General features: G+C 37.9%; 1 protein-coding gene across 2 annotated transcripts in view; it reads right to left on the bottom strand.

The window, feature by feature from the left end:
• The window catches only part of TRPC5 (transient receptor potential cation channel subfamily C member 5), a 269,057-nt gene that overhangs the window by 216,687 nt on the left and 34,780 nt on the right, over positions 1 to 17,590 (bottom strand). Inside the window, exon 2 of one of the 2 annotated variants that reach the window (XM_081124814.1) lies at positions 2,421 to 2,464. The exons of the other annotated variant lie outside the window; for it this stretch is intronic. The gene's annotated coding sequence lies outside the window, so the exon portion shown is untranslated. The remainder of the gene's footprint in view (positions 1 to 2,420; positions 2,465 to 17,590) is intronic. 2 annotated transcript variants of the gene reach the window in all.

The raw sequence follows: 17,590 nt of genomic DNA, 5'->3' as shown, positions 1-17,590 counted from the left end.
AATATATCTTTATTAATTTTGGAGAGAGGAAAGGAGAGAGAGAGACAGATAGAAACATCAATGATGAGAGAGTCATTGATCAAGCCCGCAACCCGGGCATGTGCCCTGACTGGGAATCGAACCCCGATCGCCTAGATCCTAGGTCGATGCTCAACTGCTGAGCCATGCCCGGCTGGGCGAGAAGTGGGGTCTTTAAGAGGTCCTTAGGTCATTATAGTAAAGCCCTCATCAATGGGACATTGCTCTTATAAAAGACATACCATAGAGCCCCTTCTGCCATGTGAGGACACAGTAAAACATGAATGTATCTGAACCAGGAAGTGGGTCTTTGCTAGACAATGAATCCGCCAGAGCCTTGATCTTGGATTTCCCAGCTTTCAAAACTGTGAGAAATAAATGTTTATTGTTTATAAGACACCCATTTATAGTATTTTGTTATAGCAGCCCTAATGAACTAAGACACTATCTTTATAGGACTCAAATGAAAATTTACCTTGTTCTTATAGCAAGAAAAGCTATGAGGCTGTGTGCTTCAAGTAATAACACATTGCTATTTGATAGTTTCTTTGCTGAGAAGAGGCAGAAAATATAAAGATAGGAAACTGAAAAGGAGAAACTGTCTTGCCTACTCATTTCTCATTCTAGAAGTCCTTCTTTGAAATCTTAAAGAGAAACTGGGGACAAATAAAAGCTTTTTCCACCTGAGAAAAAGAGCCCATGGCTCTTTTGTTGGTTAGGCAAATAGAAATCTTGAGGCCAAGTGCTAGTCAGGAAGAAATTTGATTTAAAAATAAATATTTAAAGTAAAATGTATCTAATTATAGTCTGAGGATGGAACCAAGCTTTAGTTCAACTATAGTTGATTAAGGAATTATTTTGAAAGACAGTAAATTATATATTTAATTTTTTAAAATGATGTTATGTGCCTACTATTTAAGCATATCTGAACATATTAAGATAGACTAGCAAAGTTTAATATTCTTTATAAAATTTAAAGTACTGGAAAGCCACATTTCTTTTTCTTTTTTTTTGTTAATCCTCACACAAAGATATTTTTTCCATTGCTTTTTAGAGAGAGTGGAAGGGAGAGGAAGAGACAGAAACATCAATTGGTTGCCTCCCACACGCAACCCCCAACCAGGGCCAGGGATCTGGCTTGCAACTGAGCTATGTGCCCTTGACCAGAATTGAACCTGAGACCCTTCAGTCTGCAGGCCAATGCTCTAACTACTGAGCCAAACTGGCTAGGGTGAAAAGCCATATTTTTTGTTGTAATATAAGGTAAGTACACTTAGTTTAAAGTTGATCAATCAAACCACTTACCCAAGGAACTTACTGCCACCTGTTGTTCATGTATCTGAATTACATGAAAAGTGCCTAAAGGGTATTTGAGTCTCTTGATGGTTGAACTACATAACTAAATATATAAAGTGTCCAGGCTGGTGTGGCTCAGTTGGTTGGGCATTGCCCCATGCACCAGAAGGTTGCTGGTTCGATTCTCAGTCAGGGCACATGCCTGGTTTGTGGGAGAGATCCCCAGTAGGGGGCCTGCAGGAAGCAGCCCATCAATGATTGATGTGCTCTCACATTGATGTTTCTCTCTCTCCCTCTTCCTTCCTCTCTCTCTAAAAATCAATTTTAAAAAAATCTTTAAATATATAAAATGACATTTGTTATTTATACTGACATCTCAGTAGCTATGGATCACAACCTTATGAGACATGTGGATATGTCATTCTTAAATGAGACATGATATTTAAAGACACAATTATGACAAGAGGAAGAAAGCTTGGATTTTATTCCAATTTGAGAAAGTCACTTAACTTTCTGAAACTTAGTTTCCTCATCTATCAAATTAAATGATTATAATGATTGCCCTTCCATACAGATATTTTATGAGAATCCAACTGGAGACTATTGTGTGAAACTGTTTTGCATAATTGTACATAGCATATGCCTACTCAGGCTTATGTACAGTGATGAATAGCAGATAAAACAGAATGCTGTCATACACTCAATGCATATTAAAAGGCTTACCTGCTTTCTTCTAATACCAGGTTAAGTCTCCTTTTGTTTGCCTTGTTTTATTCCAATATCTTGAGAGATTCTATGTGGTTAGTTACCCCTAAAGCCCTCAACATGATATAAGGTTTTCCAGAATCTTCCCTAGCCAATAAATACTACTTCCCAATCCTCATGATTATACAAACTCCACAATGCCTTTACCTATGCTTTCTGCAGGAAGGTGAAATAGGTATCTACATTTCGGGGCCGTAGTTAATTAAAGAAGGGTTATGAGCCCTGGATTCTTGCTTGATCTCTGCCAGTCTCTCATTATGCAACCTTTTATGTCATTTAACTTTTTTTTACGCCAGTATTTCCTCATATATAAAATGGAAATAATAATCTTTGCTTCTTACCTGCTTCACAAAGATCGTGTGGTAGGCTGATAATTGGGCCAACCCTAAAAAAAAAAAAAATGCATGTTCTAATCTCTGAAACCTGTGAATGTTACTTTAGAAGGCAAAAAAGAAGCCTTTGCAGCCCGGCTGGGCATGGCTCAGTGGTTGAGCGTCGACATGGGATCCAGGTAATTGGGGCTCGATTCCCAGTCAGGACACATGCCCAGGTTGCAGGCTCGATCAATGACTCTCTCATCATTGATGTTCCTATTTCTCTCTCTCCCTCTCCTTTCCTCTCTCTGAAATCAATAAAGATATGTTTGTTTGTTTTTAAAAAGGAAGCCTTTGCAGATATGATTAAATTAAGAATTTAAAAAAATTTTATCTTTATTATTGAAAGTATTACAGATGTCCCCTTTTGTTCCCCCCATTGAAGCCCTCCACCCTGCTTCCACTCCCTCCTCAAGCCTTCACTGCACTATTGTCTGTGTCCATGGGTTATGCATATATGCATATAAATTCATTGGTTAATCTCTTCCTCCCCCCCTTCCCTCTGAAATATGACAGTCTGTTGCTTGCTTCAGTGTCTCTGGATCTTTTTTTATCAGTTTATTTTGTTTATTAGATTCCACATATAAGTGAAATCAGAGTATTATGCTAAGAGAAATAAGCCAGTCAGAGAAAGATAAATTAAGGATTTTAAGAAGAGGAAATTATGGTGGATTATTTGGTAGACTCTTAATACAACCACATGTATCCTTACAAGATAGAGAGATTTGATAACACACAGAAAAGGAAGAAGTAATGTGACCACAGAGGCAGAGATTGGAGTGGTGTGGTTATAAGCCAAGGAATTCTGGCACCAAAACTTGGAAGAGTCAAGGAACACAAAATTCTCCCCTGGATGCTCTGGTGGTAGTATAACCCTGACACTACCTTGATTTTGGCCCAGTGATGCTAATTTCAGCTTCTGATATCCCAAACTTTGAGAGAATAGATTTTTTTTTTTTAAGCCACCAATTATGTGATAATTTGTCATAGTAGCCACAGAAAATTAATACAGATGGTATAAGTATGAAAGGCTTTTGGTGCATAGAAAATAACTAATGAATATTAAACTGAACCCAAATAAAATGACAGATTAAAAGTATGACATGTCATTTGTTTGTAAGGAGTAGTTATCATATTTAGGCTCCTTATTGTTTATTTTTGGGAATTCATGTTTAGTTAGTGAAAATATTGCTCCAATGATGCTGGGTTGTTTAGTCAGTGGAGGCATAGGTTTTCAAGAGGGTGCTAGAGTAGGTGGATCTTTCTAGCACCTCCTCCCTGAAGCAAACTGGAAGTAAAAATAAATTGGGGAACAATTACCCTGAATTACCAACTGAAAATAATCTGAAGTGAAAACTTTTAACCAAAGACTGGCAGAGGAGGCCACCTCAAGATTGGGAGGAAGGGTGGAGACACAAGGGGCCTGGCCCCACTCCCACAGACAGCAGCCCAACATTACAGAGGGATCCCTCAGCTGTTGAAGGTTCCCCCTGAGAGCTATGAAGCCTAGACCCCAGATCAGGCTCCCCAGTTCTGAGCGCCAGAAGCAGGAACAGGTACCTGCATAGTATCCAGCTGTGAAAGGTGGCGGGAATTCTGCCTGGCAAGGAGAGGCTGAGCCAGCTGGAGAAAAAGCCACTTTTTTAAAGGGCTAATGTGCAAAATTTTCATTTGTAACCACTCACCCTGGGCTTTGGTGGGGGGTGAGGTGGGCAGTAAGCACTGGAGTTGCCTGAAGAGAGTCTGGAGTGGGTGGATTTGGGGAGAGACACTCTTGAGCAGCTGCAAGGATCCTTGTGCTGGATCATCCTCTGATACCAGCAGCCATTTTTCTTGAGAGGAACAAACCCCTCCAAGCAGCATCAGCCTGGAGAAAAGCAACTACCACACCCTCTGGAAACCTACTTGTCCCACCCTGCATCTTAAACCCTGCTAAGGATACAGCTGCATAGGCCAGGGCATAAAAGACTGGGCAGACTCAAGGGTGTCATTTACTGGCTTTGTGGCAGGGCCATTCTTCCTATTTTCCCAGGAACCTGACTTGTGCTTCCCCTTTATGGGAGAGCCAATAGAAACACCCTCCTGGCTTCCAGCAGACCCAACCTCTGGGCTCCAGAGGTCCCACCAGCCAAACTACTAGGGGCTCTGCCCTACTGAGCTTCAGACAGGCTGCCTAGGGCCTGGCAGGGAGAGCATCTGACAATGGCTTGCACCAGAGAACCTCCTGGGAGGCCTTGGAACAGAACACAAAGTGACCAACTTCAGACAACATTGGTGGGTTTTGCATCACATCAGAGCTTCACCCAGGTAGACACATAAGTGGTACACCCAAAAGAAGATTTCTGTAAGCACCAGACCCTGTTGTGAACAACACTGCCTCAGAAGGAAGCCCCTGCATGGAGACTCATAGATGGTGATCAAGGTTTATCTTTATGGTCACCCAGCCTGAAACAATAACTATATCCATAGAAGGGCCAACAGCATTCAAGACTCAATGACAACAGGAGGGTTCACATAACCCACAAAAAACATTCCTAGAAAACCAAGCTCAGGTGATCTGGAAGACTGTGCCACTGAGCCCAACAAGACACCTATCATAAAGTCATCATAACAAGTTTGGGAGACATAACAGATCTACTTAATACACAGAAACACAATAGGGGACAGAGAAATATACCCCAAATGAAAGAACAAGAGAAATCTCCAGAAAAAGAATTAAACGAAGTGAAAGCAACCAAAATACCAGATGAAGAGTTTAAAACAATGGTTATAAGGATGCTGAGTGACCTTAGGGGAAGAATGGATGATCTTAGTGTGAACTTAAACAAAGAAATAGTAAGCATTAAAAAAATATAGAAACCATAAAAAAGAACCAGTCAGAAATGAAGAATACACTGGAAAGAATCAACAGCAGGTGCAATGAAGCAGAAGACCAAATCAGTGATTTAGAGGACAAGAGAACAGTAAACACCCAAGCAAGGCATCAGAAAGAAAAAAGAATTTTAAAAAATGAGGATCCTGGGCAGTGTGGCTCAGCAGTTGAGCATCAACCTACGGTCCAGGAGATCGAGGTTCGATTCCTGGTCAAGGCACATGCTCGGGTTGCGGGCTCAATCCCTGGTGGAGGGCATGCAAGAGGCAGCTGATCAATGACTCTCTCAACACTGATGTTTCTATCTCCCTCTCTCTTCCTCTCTCTGAAATCAATAAAGATATATTTTTTTAAAAATGAGGAAAGTCTAAGGAACCTCTGGGACAACATCAAGTGTAACAATATCAGCATCATAGGGGTGGCAGAAGAAGAAGAGAGAGAGCTAGGGACAGAGAAACTGTTTGAAGAAACATGACAGAAAATGTCCCTAACCTGTTGAAGGAAAAAGTCACACAAGTTCAGGATGCACAGAGAATCCCAATCAAGATGAACCCAAAGAGACTGACACCAAGACACATCATATTTAAATTGGCAAAGGTTAAAGACAAAGAGAGAATCTTAAAGGCAGCAAGAGACAGTTACCTACAAGGGAGTTCCCATAAGGTTATCAGCTGATTTCTCAACAAAAACACTATAGGCCAGAAGGAAATGGCATGAAGTATTCAGAATTATGAAAAGTAAGGATCTGAAACCAAGACTACTCTATCCAGCAAGGCTATCGTTTAAAATTGAAAGTGAAATAAAGAGCTTCGAGGGGAAAAAAGGGTAAAGAAGTTCATTACCACTAAACCAGCATTGCAAGAAATGTTAAAGGGACTGCCTTAAGAAGAAAAAGAAAGAGAGACAGGAACATAGGCATAAAGAATAAAAATGGCTACAAATAAGTACTTATCAATAATAACCTTAAATGTAAATGGATTAAATGCTCCAATCAGAAGACATAGGGTAGCTGAATGGATGAGAAAACATGACCTATATATAATATGCTATCTACAGGAGACCCACCTGAGAGCTAAAGATTCAGACAGGCTGAAAGGGAAGGGATGGAAAAAAATATTCCATTCAAATGGAAACAAAAAGAAAGCTGGGGTAGCAATACTTATACCTGACAAAATAGTCTTCAAAACAAAGGCCATAACAGGAGACAAAGAAGGCCACTACATAATAATAAAGAGGTTGCTCCAATAACACTGGTAAACATATATGCACACAATATAGGAGTACTGAAATATATAAGAAAACTCTTAGTGGACATTAAAGGAGAGATCAACAGCAATACAGTTATAGCAGGGGACTTTAACACTCCACTGGCAGCCCTGGATAGAACTTCCAGACAAAAAGCAACAACAAAACAGCTACCTTAAAAGGAACACTAGATCAGATAGACTGAATTGATATTTACAGGACATTTCATCCCAAAGCAGCAAAATATACATTCTTCTCAAGTACACAAGGAACATTCTCAAAGATAGACCACAAGTTAGGAAACAAAATAAGTCTTATCAAATTCAAGAAGATTGAAATCATATCAAGCATCTTCTCGGATCACAATGGCATGAAACTAGAAATAAACTACAATAAAAAACTCAAAAACATTCAAACACATAGAGACTAAATAGCATGTTATTTAACAATGAATGGGTCACCAGTGAGATCAAGGAAGAGATAAAAAAATTACCTGGAAGCAAATGAAAATGAACACACAACACTACCAAATCTATAAGACACAGTGAAAACAGTCCTAAGAGGAAAGTTGATAGCATTACAGACCTATCTCAAGAAATAAGAAAAATCTCAAATAAACAATCTATTACTACAACTAAAAGAACTATAAAAAGAATAATAAGAAAAGCCCAGAGTAAATAGAAGGAAGGGAATGAAATAAAGATCAGAGTGTAAATAAATGATATAGAGACAAAAAACAAACAAACAAATAAAAATCAATGAAACCAAGAGCTGGTTCTTTGAAAAGATAAACAAGACTGATGAACCTTTAGCCAGACTCATCAAGAAACAAAGAGACAGGACCCAGGTAAATAAAATCAGAAATGAAAGAGGAAAAGTTACAACTAACATCACAGAAATACACAGGATTGTAAGTAAATAGTATGAACAATTATCTACCAAAAAATTTGACAACCTGAATGAAATGGACAAATTCCTAGACAAATACAGTCTTTCAAAACTGAATCGGGAAGAATCAGAAAACCTGAATAGACCAATAACAACTAAAGAAATTGAAGCTATAATGAAAAAAACTCCCATCAAATGAAAGTCCTGGACTGGCTTGACTTCACAGGTGAATTTTACAAAATATTCAAAGAAGAACAACCACCTATTCTCCTCAGATTATTCCTAAAAATTCTAGAGGAGAAAAGACTTCCAAGCTCTTTTTATGAGGCTAGCATTATCCTAATTCCAAAACCAGATAAGATACTATGAAGAAAGAAAGTAATAGGCCAATATCCCTGATAAACATAGATACTAAAATCCTCAACAAAATACTAGCAAACTGGATCCAGCAATACATTAAAAATATCAAACACCGTAATCAAGCGGGATTTATTCTGAGTATACAAGATTGATGCAATATTCACAAATCAATAAATGTGATATACCACATAAACAAAATAAAGGATAAAAATCACATGATTATATCAATAGATGCAGAAAAAGCATTTGATAAAATCCAGCACCCATTTATCATAAAAACCTCAGCAAAGTGGAAATAGAGGGATTATACCTCAACATAACACAGGCCACGTATGATAAATCTACAGTCAACATCATACTCAATGGACAAAAGCTAAAAGCATTTCCCCTAACATCAGGAACAAGACAGGATATCCACTTTCACCACTCTTATTCAACATAGTACTGGAAGTCCTAGCCACAGCAATCAGACAAGAAGAAGAAATAGAAGACAACCAAATTGGAAAGGATTGAATAAAGCTGTCATTATTCACAGATGACATGATATTGTACATAGAAAATCCTAAAGACTCAACTAAAAAAACTTCTAGATTGAATAAATGAATTCAGCAAAGTAGCAGGATACAAATTAATATCCATAAATCAGTGGCATTTTTATACACCAATAATGAATTCTCAGAAAGAGAAACTATGAAAACAATACCGTTTAGCATTGCAACAAAAAAATAAGGTTCCTATGAATAAACTTAACCAAGGATGTAAAATATCTGTACTCGGAAAAGTATAGGACATTGAAGAAAGAAATAAAGGAAGATACAAATAAGTGGAAGCATATACATGTTAATGGATCAGAAGAATTAACATCATTAAAATGTCCATACTATACAAAGCAATCTACAGATTCAATGTAATCCCTATTAAAATACCAATGGCATATTTCACAGATCTAAAACAAATATTCCAAAAATTTATATGGAATCAAAAAAGACCTTGAGTAGCCTCAACAATCTTGAGGAAGAACTAAGTTGGAGGGATCACAATACCGGATATCAAACTACAATAAAGACATTGTAATGAAAACAACCTGGTACTGGCAAAAGAACAGGCATATATATCAATGGAACAGAACAGAGAGCCCAGAAATAAACTCATGCCTTTATGTCAATTAATATCTGACAAAGGAGGCAAGAACATACAAGGCAGTAATGATAGTTTCTTCAATAAATGGTGTTGGGAAAATTGTACAGGTACATGCAAAAAAATGCAACTAGACCACTTACTTACACCATACATAACAATAAACTCAAAATGGATAAAAGACTTAGATGTAAGTGGCAAAACCATAAAAATCCTACAAGAAAACATAAGCAGTAAAATCTTAGACATCTCGAACAGCATTATTTTTGCCAATATATCTGCTACGGCAAGGAAAGCAAAGAAAAAATAAACAATTGGGACTACATCAAACTAAAAAGCTTCTGACAGCAAAAGAAGCCATCAACAAAATGAAAATGGAACTCACTGTATGGGAGAACGTATTTGCCAATGATACATCTGATAAGGGGTTAATTTCCAAAATGTATAAAGAACTTATACAACTCAACAGCAGGAAGACAAATAATCTACTTTTAAAAAAATGGACTAAGGACCTGAATAGACATTTCTCCAAAGAGGACATACAAATAGCCAATAGACATAGGAAAAAATACTCAACCTCACTAATCATTAGAGAGATGCAAATTAAAACTGCAATGAGTTATTATCTCATACCTATCAGAATGGCTACCATCAATAACTTAATAAACAAGTGTTAGTGAGGATGTGGAGAAAAGGGAATCCTCGTGCACTGCTGGTGGGAATACAGACTGGTACAGTCACTGTGGAAAATGCTATGAAGTTTTCTCAAAAAATTAAAAACTGAACTGCTGTTTGACCCAGTGATTCCACTTCTGGGCTTATATCCTAAGAATCCTGAAACATCAGTCAGAAAGTATATGCTCACCCCTATGTTCATAGCAGTGTCATTTACAATAGCCAAGATCTAAAAACACCCCAAGTGCCCATCAGTAGATGAGTGGATAAATATCTGTGGTATCTTTACACAATGGAATACTATGCAACTGTAAAAAAGAGGGATCTCTTACCCTTCATCACAGCATGGATGGACCTGGATATTATTATGCCAAGTGAAACACACCATTCAGAGAAAGACAAATACCATATGATCTCACTTATATGTGGAATCTAATGAACAAAATAAACTGACAAACAAAATAGGACCAGAGGAATGGATACATGGAACAGACTGACAGATCTCAGAGGGGAGAAGGTGGGAGGTACTGGAAGAAATTAGCCAAAGAAGATATATGCATATATGCATAGCCCATGGACATAGACAACAATGTGGTGAAGGCCAGGGTGTGTGTGTGTCAGGGGCTGGGGGGGCAAGTGGGGGGAATGGGGGACATCTGTAATAGTGTCAACAATAAAAAAAATAGTGGATGCAGTTAAAAGAATATTATAGGTGGGAGGGAGTTTAATATTCAAATTATTTATGTGAATCTTGGAGTGATGTCCTCTGTATTTAGACTGATTTGATCCATCAGGCTTCTAAAATATAATCTATGAAGTTCCACAAGAGTTAATGTCCACGATCTCTAAACTGCCCTTACATCTAGGGCAGTGGTTCTCAATTGATGGTAATTTTGACCCCCTTCCCCACAGAACATTGGTGATATCACATTGGTTGTCATAATATTTTTTTTCTGTGTGGAAGCTACTGACATCTTAGTCACTGGAGGCCAGGGATGCTGCTATACAATGCACAGGACTGTCCCACAACAAATAAATATCTGGCCTAAAACATCAAGAGTGCCAAAGTTAAGAAACCCTACTTTGGGGCAGAAAAAAACCACAAACTAGTAGCAGCCTACCTCTTTCCCTCTGTTTTTTAATTTATTTCTTCTCAATTAGGAAAGAGCATTTTTAGAAAGTTTGTTCAAGGCTGTGGAATTTGGTGGGATAGTGAGCTCATTAGATCCCTTCTCTGGATGGCTTCATTGGCTTACAGTCAGTGGAAGGAAACGTTCTGTATCTCTTTCCAAAGTTCTTAGAGCAATGAGTGGTTCTCCTGGGAAGAGGGGCTGAGCCATAGCCTAGTGTTTTCCTCCATACCAGGGCTTGAGTCTGTAGCTTAATTCCCTGACCCCTCCAGGTTTTCATGCTCTAACACTCACCAGCGCCCCCAATATATTATTTGGAATCAGAATATTTGTTTACATGCCTAGACAAAATGGATCTGGCATTTCTGTTGTACTGCAGTAAAAGGTTAGGGCTTACATAAGCCAGATAAATGCAAAGTCAAGGTGACTTTATTTTATGTATCACATTAACACAGAACTGCAAATCCTTGGGGCACATTTCAGGAATCGATTGAGGCAGTAGCTCCACTGCCTAGAAAAGGAAAAAAGGATGCATGCAATTTGTAGAAATAATATGGGTAATGAGAACTGCATAGAACCTTGGCATCTCTCCCATCTGGAATTTATTTCTGTTGTGGAGCAGTCTGTAAAGGAGATTTGGCAGCACCAAGTTTGATGGATCAACTGTATCCACTTCTCTCTTTCCACTATTGTCTCCTCTATCCTGACCAGAATGTACTTACATTGTCACTGACTTATTTTTCCTGCTTTCCAACATTTCAAAAACAGTGCAAGCTAGAACTTTCCTTGGCCACCCAACTCACTTTCAGGAATTGCTACACTAAACAATCAGCTTTGTGAGGGGAGGGATCCTAGTCTTACTTCTTTATTAAATCTTCAGTACCTAGCACAGCGTCTGGTGCATAGTAGGTGCTAAAAAAATATTTGTTGGACAAAAGGATAAATAAACTTTTTTCCTCAAGCCTTTTTTGTTGTGGCAACTGAGACCTCTATTGTCTGGTTTGTATCTTTGGTGGCATTATTGATCAGATGACCTACCTCCATCTACACATATCCATTGACTATCCCCTTCAGAATAGTTTTCAAAGTTAATCATACATCAGAACCATGTGGAGGGCTTCTTAAGACACAGATTACTGACCCCCACCAAAGAGGTTCTGATTTAGCCAGTCTTGATGGAGCTGGAGAATTCCCATTTCTAACAAGTTCCCAGGTGATGTTACTATACTTTAAGTTTCCCAGAGGGAACATTGAGAACCACTGCACTAGGTGTATGCTATGATTACGTATAATCGACACGATCTGGTCACAACTGAGAACACAGTGCTATTGATTAGCTCTTTTGGTGGAGAGGAAACAATATGAAGTAAAAATATATGTTCAACCTTAGAAATAATTTTTAAAATGCTAATTTAAAAATGGAGTTCCCTGCCTAGAAGATTGGTAAAGAAAAAGGAGACTATCCCATATTGGTAGCAGAGTGGGTATTTCACTGTTCACTTGGGGGATTCTACTTTGGTGCAGCGTTTCCCTCACTGGCTGTTTCTTTCTTATCCTTCAGAACTCAGTTTAATTGCACCTTCCTTAGAGAAGTCTTCCATGCTTGCTTAAACCAAAGACAGATTGTTCTTATCCTTCACAGTGTTTGGCATTTTATAAATCTCCCTATATATTTATTAATATGTTTACTGGTTTATTACATTCTGTCCCTACTAGATTATCACCCCTGGAGGGTTGGTTCCATAGCTATTTTATTCATTGATGTTTCTCTAGCACCCAGTACTATGTTTGGCACCTAGTAAGGTCTCAATTTTTCAGTTAATATCTGTTGCTTAATGCTATTTGTAGTTGAGAAAAGTTTTAAACAATTTAAATGGCCAGCAATAGGTGTTTGGGTTTTTAAAAATGTGATAGATTCAGTCAGTAAACTGTTTTGCATCACTAAATATATTGTTGTAGAAATATATCTCTTTACATGTAATGATGCCAAGAAACATAGGGGATTGTAAAAGGTTCCAAAACAGCAGTCTGGCATAATTTGGGGGAAAATAACATTTCTCATTGACTCTTAAATGCCATGATCTTAAGACACATCATCTATATGATAATCCTAACCATATTTGTGAGGGCAGCACTACCACATCAATTGTGAGCATTCATTGGAAGACATGGCCCAACTCCAGAAAAAGGAGCATAAGAAAGAAAATGCATGATATAATATAATATCCATAGAACAGGGCCTAGAATATTATATACCACGGTGTAAATAGTAGTCATGCTCTGAGAAATATGACATTAGGCAATTTCATCTTTGTGTGTGAACATTATAGAGTGCACTTACACAAACCTAGATAGTATAGCTTACTACTGTAATTGTATGTGCTATACTTTTATAGGACTGGCAGTAGGTTTGTTTACATGAGCATCACTACAACTGTAATTGAGTAATTGTAGTATAAGCCCTGACAGTTGACTTTTCTTTTTGCAATGCAAGTACTTTGATTGTCAAGACATCCACTTCAAAGATGACAATCTCAAACACATTACCAACCACTCAACCAGATAAAAGAGCCAGGCTGCCTCCCCCATGAAACTCTAGGCTCCCATCCTTGACTACAATAAAAGCAGAACCCAGGTGAGCTCCTTCAGCTCAATTCCTTCTCTCCCTCTCTCTGTCTCTCTGTCTCTCTGTCTCTGTCTCTCTCTCTCCCTCCCTCCCTCCTTCTCTCCCTCCTTCTCCCCCTTATCAGAATTTGCTGTGTGAACCTGATGTGCCTAGTCCACTCCAGAGCCAGTAAGTAATAAACTTATTTTCTTCAAAGTTTCCTAATGGTTATTGCTGAAGGGCATCTTGCAATTGTAATAAGAACCACAAAGGTGGGTCCAATTGTAACATTAATTTAGAAAGGGGAGATGTCCCTGGGAAGCTCACCTGGGCCCAGGTGAATGCCCCCAGTCATTTCTAGCTTGTAGCATTACTATCAATAGACTGAGAATGGGACAAAACAGTAAGGCATTGTACTACAACATTGAGATGGCTACAATGTCACTAAGAGATAGGAATTTTTCAGCTCCATTATAATCTTAGGAGACCACCATTGTTATGTGTGGTCCATTGCTGATTAAACATCATTATGTGGCATATGACTGTAATTTTTCTGGACAGGTATCTTTGGGTGTTTGTTTATTGGTATTTTGATTTTTTTCTTCTTTTTGCTTATTTGCAGTTTCTGATCTTTCTGTAATGAGCATGGTTAACTTCTGCAATAAAAGAAAACCTCTTTAAAGATTCTCTGCTTATCTCTCCATCCTTGGAGATTAATCAGGGGTAAGAGGATACCTTCATCCCTGCCTCCTGTCTTGGAAGTAGAATGCTTAGCACCAAATGGCCAATGAGTGAATCACTGCAAAGCTGAGAGAATCTTACCTTTCTGCCTCCAGCCTTGGTGCATTAAAAGAAGCACTGGATTTGAAATGTCTAGACCTGCTTTTGAGTCCTTTAAAAATATATGTAATCTTGCTGTTTTTCATCTTTGAAATGGAGGTCATACCTCCCTCAATTGTTTATAAATGGCATGGTGCATGTGAAAGCTCTCTGCAGCTGCAAACTACTCTTTAAATGTGAATTATTATTATTTGTGCACATAGAGCAGCTGCATTTCATCTTGCCTAATAATGCCAAGTACCAAGGGACTGCCTGGTCTTAATGACATTCTTGTGTACCTTTTTCTGATTTGGTTAAGAAATTTGTGCCTTTTTTATGTCCCTCCCTTCCCCCCAAAATCAATCTGGAAGCACCTCACTGCAGGGGTCACCAGGGCAAGGACTGAAAGAGAGAGAGAGCATATTTATGGATTAAAATATATTTCTAATTTTAAATATAACATTTTTGGGCTGAAGTATGAATGCACAGAGAGGCTATTTAGGTATAGGACTGGGCTTGAGATGCTATGGGGACCGTGGTGGTGGGACATTTCCATAGTCAAATAAGCTTGGCAAAAACAAAACAAAGGAAAATACTACATAGTTTACTGCTATAACACTCTCAGAGATGCACAACATACATTAGAACATTAAAGGCTATGAGAAGTCCTACGGTAAAGGTGCCTTTTGCCTTTGTTTATCCCAGCATTTTCCAGACAGATTTGATTTTCCCCTTATAACACTTGTTAACATTCTGGATGAACACATGCTGGGCAATATTGCCTTGGATGATTATCCTAGAGACGATTGGTCTCCCACATGGTATGATATAAAAGACAAGGTAATAATCAATGCCCTGGTTTCTGCTTTCCTGGATGGCAATATTGGTTTGATGAAAGCAAAACCGAATAACTGTGATTGAACAAATATCTGTGTGTGACTTGAGGCAGAGGAAAATGAAGGGCTGTGTGTGTGTGTGTATCTTGCTGGAAAAATCTATAGAATTGGAAGAGGCATTGATAAGAACATTTAGTTCAGATATTTATACATGGAAAAACCAAGATTCAGAGAAAAAAAAGTCACTTGTTCAGGACCAGAGTTCTCCCACCTACCACCTACCAGTTTAGTATTTTCTTCTATGCCATTTTGTTTTCTGACCTTCCCATGTAGAACAGAAAGGGTTAAGGAAAGAACAGAAGAAATATTTTGCCATGTCTAACAGCACTTTGTGGGGTAAAAAGGATTCTGTCATTCATTATTTTATTTTAGTCTCATAGAGTCCCTGTCAAGGAACAGAACAGGGGTTCCTATGTAAAAATTCCTAAGTGGGTCAAGAATCAAAAAGTAGGTTAACTGATTTGCTTAAGTTCCCGTGGTTAGTAACGGCACCAGGACTAGAACCCAAGTGTGCTGCCTACTCTGTTTGCCAGCTCCAACACATATATGTATATAGCCCATATCTAGTTGGGATCAGCCAATGGGAGTTTCCAGCAGAATACTGAAGAGTGGGAAGAGATAGAGCTCAGGATATTTCTTCTCTGCTTTGGTGCTATTTCCTTGGTGCTGTGACTCCAGCTTCTGCCAGGAAGCTACCCCTACAAGGTTGTACTTCTTATTATTTTCCCCTCTTATTTCTTCACCTCTAGGGTTAACAATGGGACCCTGGTGTTGCTAGTCTCTGGGTACTTCATTATCTCATAGTCCATTCCCCTTATTAGAATCTTTTGAGTATCTGGGGGGAATTCTGTTTCCCGCTGAGACCCTGACTGATACAATGTGTCTCGTCAACTGAACATATGCTGCTTTTCTCCTCCACCCTCTACCTTAGTAATACAGAGTGAGGATTGGAGGTGTTTACCAAAGCAACCTTCATCTCCTACAAAGTTCACAGAAGTTCAGACACAGAAACTGAATACTTGTGGCAAAAGAGATCTTTGCATTGCTCCATCTAATCTTGGAGACATTTTTGTCAGAAAACCCATTTTTACCACAATTTTAAAAATTGTGGTAAAATTCACCTAACATAAGATTTACCATATTAACCATTTTTAGGTGTATAATTCAGTAGTGTTAAGTACATTCACATCACTGTGCAACTAATCTCCAGAACTCTTTTCATCTTGCAAAACTGAAATTCTATACTCATTGAACAACAACTTCCCATTTTCCCCTTCCTTCAGCCCCTAGAAACCACCATTCTGTTCTTGTCTCCAGGAATTTGACTACTCTAGGTACTTTATATAAATGGAATCATACCTATGTGTCCTTTTGTGTCTGTCTTATTTCACTTAGCACAATGTCTTCAAGGTTCTTCTATGTTATAGTATGTGTCAGAATTTCCTTCCTTTTAAGGCTGAATAATATTCCATTGTATGCATATAGCACATTTTGTTTACCTATTCATCTGTCAATGGACATTTAGTTTGTTTCCACCTATTGGCTATTATGAATAATGCTGCTATGAACATGGATAAACAAATATCTCTTTGATGCCCTGCTTTCAATTCTTTTGGTATGTACTCAGAAATAGAATTGCTGGATCATATGGTATAGTTCTATTTTTAATTTTTTGAAGAATCTACATATTATTTTCCATAGTACCTGTACCATTTTACATTCCCACCAACAGTGTACAAGGATTCCAATTTCTCTACATCCTCTCCAATATTTGTTGTTATTATTGTTTGATAGTAGCCATCCTAATGAGTGTAAGGTGTTAACTCATTGTGTTTTTGATTAGCATTTATGTAATAATTAGTGATGTTGAACATCATTTCATGTGCTTGTTGGCCATTTGTATATCTTTGGAAAAATATTTATTCAAGTCATTTGTTCATTTCTAATGGGATTATTTATTTCTTATTGTTGAACTGTAGGAATTATTTATTTATTCAGTATATCAATCCCTTATCAAATATATGATTTACAAATATATTTTTTCCATTCTGTAGGTTGCCTTTTTATTCTGTTGATTGTGTCTTTAGGTGAATAGACGTTTTAAATTTTTATGTAGTCCAATTTGTTTCTTTTTGCTTTTGTTGCCTTGAGCTTTTGGTGACATATCCAAGAAATCATTTCCAAATCCAATGTCAAGAACTTTTTCATGATGGTGCATATCTTTTTCTAAGAGTTTTATATTTTTAGCTCTTACATGTTTAGGCTTTTGATCCATTTTGAGTTAGGTTTTGTATATAGTATAAGGTAAAGTGCCAATCTTTTTGTATGTTGATATCCAGTTTTTCCAGTACCACTCATTGAAAACATTGTTCTCTCCTCATCGAATGGTCTTTACAACTTTGTAAAAAATCTTTTGAGCATATATATGAGGGTTTGTTTCTGGATTTCTGGGCTCTCTATTTTATTCAATTAGTCTATGTCTGTCCTTATGTGCCAGGGAAACTTTTAAG

The sequence above is a fragment of the Miniopterus schreibersii genome (genome assembly GCF_964146895.1).
Source record: "Miniopterus schreibersii genome assembly, chromosome: X".
Classification (NCBI taxonomy): Eukaryota; Metazoa; Chordata; class Mammalia; order Chiroptera; family Miniopteridae; genus Miniopterus; species Miniopterus schreibersii.
The sequence above is the reverse complement of the archived record's forward strand: the minus strand, read 5'-3'. Positions and strand labels throughout refer to the sequence as shown.